Source organism: Branchiostoma floridae, chromosome 2 (assembly GCF_000003815.2).
Source record: "Branchiostoma floridae strain S238N-H82 chromosome 2, Bfl_VNyyK, whole genome shotgun sequence".
In the NCBI taxonomy this organism is placed as follows: domain Eukaryota; kingdom Metazoa; phylum Chordata; class Leptocardii; order Amphioxiformes; family Branchiostomatidae; genus Branchiostoma; species Branchiostoma floridae.
The window spans coordinates 6181806-6185106 of record NC_049980.1 but is presented as its reverse complement, the minus strand read 5'-3'; the positions used below and the strand labels follow the sequence as shown (position 1 = coordinate 6185106).

The 3301-nt window shown below is 40.5% G+C and overlaps 1 protein-coding gene across 1 annotated transcript in view; it reads right to left on the bottom strand.

The window, feature by feature from the left end:
* Positions 1-2664, bottom strand: part of LOC118410211 (probable thiopurine S-methyltransferase) — a 19852-nt gene extending 17188 nt beyond the window's left edge. Inside the window, exon 1 of the mRNA XM_035811769.1 lies at positions 2589-2664. The gene's annotated coding sequence lies outside the window, so the exon portion shown is untranslated. The remainder of the gene's footprint in view (positions 1-2588) is intronic.
* Between the last annotated feature and the right edge of the window lie 637 nt (positions 2665-3301).

Below are 3301 nucleotides of genomic sequence, written 5' to 3'. Positions count from 1 at the left end.
AGTCATGTGAATGCCTGTCTGAAACTGATAAAGATATTACAATAGCCTGGATAGCTTTTGGTGTTTGCCAAGGACGCATGATTTAGAAACTCTGTCAGCCATACACAAACTGCGACTGGATTATAGCTCGTGGTCCTGGCTTATTCGCACAGTCACAAAGTTGTCATTGAGGGCTGGGCAGTCCCGACTGTCAAAGGCAGCCAACGGATGTCAGACAAGATGAAGACATATATATGTATTAGTAATCTCACTAACATCATCATCATCGGTCGACGTGATCAAACATGTTCGCACATGTTTACACGACGGGGTTATACCGCCCCTTACGGGGTGACATACCCTTTCGTATGGCTAATTACAAGACGGGGATGCGCCAGGTCTCCCGTCCGGGTGAATGATGTAATTCACCATGTGGCTGATACAAGACAGAGGTTCGCCAGGCCTCCATCCGGGTGATTTGTAGTGAATCACCAACTCCCGACGGAAGGATTTGCACCAACGCACACCGCACCATCGCACGTGTGGGGGTTCTTTAACGTGCATGGGGTATGGCTCTCCCCATACACGGGACCTCCATTTAACGTCCTACCCGAGGGACGACTCATTTTTCACTTGAGTAAAGTGAGGAAAGTCGTGTAAAGTGCCTTTCCCAAGGGCACAAGACTGGCAACACGGCAGGCGGATTCGAACCGGCGACCTCTCGGTCACGGGCCGAATACACTACCACTGTGCTACGCGGCCCCACTCACTAACATGGGGGAGACTATGTTTGGCCAGAAAGCTGATGCTGTACAAATGGTCCAGGAGATGCAGCACGTTAGGGGAGCTGATGGCAAGCTGTGGTTTTAGCCCAGAGAGTGGGACACAACCAAGCATATTACAAGTTCAACTTTTTTGATGCGTTCAACAGCACATAGACCGCATGAAAGCACAGAATGTATGGCCACTGGTATGGAGGGACAGAACAGAAAGGCGTGTGGCACTGCCTGGTGCTTTGAAATACAGTGTATGCTAGTATTAAGTGCAGACCTCAGCTCTGGTCATGTTTCAATGCAAAAGACGTAAACTTTTGCAAACTGGCAAATCATTAAAGCTAAAGCAACTAAAGCGCATGAAACCATTTTTCCAGGAAAGTTCCTTTTACACAAGCATAGGACACAATCTTAGGCACATGTACATGTTCAAATTGGTTTTAATAATTTGCAAAAGCGTTTTCTGGTGTAATTTTGTTTGCAGAGTAATGCAGGGCTCGAAATACCTTTTTCTGCACAGGTGCAGGTAACATTGGAAATTACCTGAACCACTCAGAATGTAGGATTGATCATACTAAAATCTGTTCTTAACGACTGCCATTATGTGTGTGTTAACATCATAATTCGAGAAGCCTTAGATAGATTCTGATGATATTTGGTAGGTAGGTAGGGGTCGGGAAAACGAAGGTCAAGTTCGATAGTGGACCCCCTAGCGGCTTGCTAAGGTTCTGCAGCAGAACCTCATTTTTTTTAATATCTCGAGTTCTGGACATGCTGTGGTTGTGATTTTTGAGTGGTAGATAGCCCTTGGAACAGAGTAAGTGCTGCAAGTTTGGACCCCCTAGCGGCTTGTTTGGAACTGCAGCCGCCGATTTCCTTTCAAACGTTGGACGAGAATAACTCGAGAACGTGTAGATGGATCGTCATGATTTTAGGTATGTAGATAGGCCAACTAACAATGTACACAATGAAATACTAATAATGCAAATCAACAGCTAATTTGCATGATTAATGAGGAAAGTTGATAAACCCACTTCATTTCATATTGGCCGAAATGACCAGTAGAGTTTTATGGAAAGTGGAGTTACATGCTTTTGTATGTGGCAGGTTTTGTATGCCCCACTACTAAACGTACGTAACGCGTATCTTACAGTAGTGAATGTATGTGTCGGTTACCTTTGTGCGTATATTCCAGTTTACGGGGAGCCTAAAGTTGAGTATGACCTCCTTGCAAATACGTGCCTGTGCTTTCGACTTTCCTGAGTATGCTATAAGTTATACTGGAAAGGAAATCGTACCCAATGGACAGAATTCTAATAAAATGTTTAGAAATGCCTAACTATGATAGAATTCTATAATTGTAACTTAATTATATAACGCCTATGATACTCGTAGGTAGTTGTAGTAATACCGTGTCCATTAAAAAGAAACGGGGCATAACTTATGCTCCGTTTCACTTTAATGGACACGGTAATACTAACTACTTCCTACGAAACGTTGTCGACCCACTTCCACTTACTTAAAGATACAGAACACCCCTAACTGTACACGAAACAGACTAGAAATCCACATATGCTTAGCTTGGAAATACTGTTAACATTTACTGCAGTTATAACTGAAAGTAGTCTAGAACGTACACTGCAAGAACGCATGGCCGACAGGGCAAGAAAATATTAAAACTTAAATGTAGTATAGATACTACTCAGGTGCCTGCAAACAGGGATGGCATACTTCAAGAATATTTAAGACGTCTAAAAGATGTCTGAACTGAACAGAATTAAAACAATTTTGGAAAAAAAAATGCAGAACTATGTTACGTAGCGAAAATGTGCTTACCTTTTGTAGACGGGTCGGGAAATAGTCTGTACACAGCCGGACCGGTCTTCTTAATATTTTTTCTCACCACATCACACTACATGTATTCATCCGCGGAACTTTCAAACATATTTTGAGCTATAGTACTAGAAAGCAACCAAGTTAGCAAGGAAAATACTAATATTCTGAAAGAAACTACAATGTAGTAGATATTTTGAACATATTTATTTCTTGCGTTCTTTGATATGTGGCGCGCTTGAATACAAGTAAATGCCATTTCATCCGCGTTTTTATCTGTTAGTATGGGGTGATGCGGTAATTTTTTGTGTAATTAAGCGGCTAGACAACTTTCCCAGACAATCCACACAGACAAATGGGAGGAATTTTTTATTTTTTATTTATTGTATTTTCAATTATTTACACACAGAACAAAGAAGAGCCTCCCTTTGAATATAAAGCTAAATGTCTAACAGCCACATTGTATACATTGTTACAGATCACATCATATAAATATTATTATGTCATTATTCTCGTTACTCATTTTAGCTATCAAAGCATTACTTAATATAATTTTATCATCACATTATAACACATTATATCATAAGACCATATTAACATGATATTAGATCATTGTACATCGTTTTATCGTGTTATTGTAACATATTAATCAAATATCATTCTCGTATCGTATTTATATTATTTCGTGATTATTTCTACCTTTTTAAATTCGAATC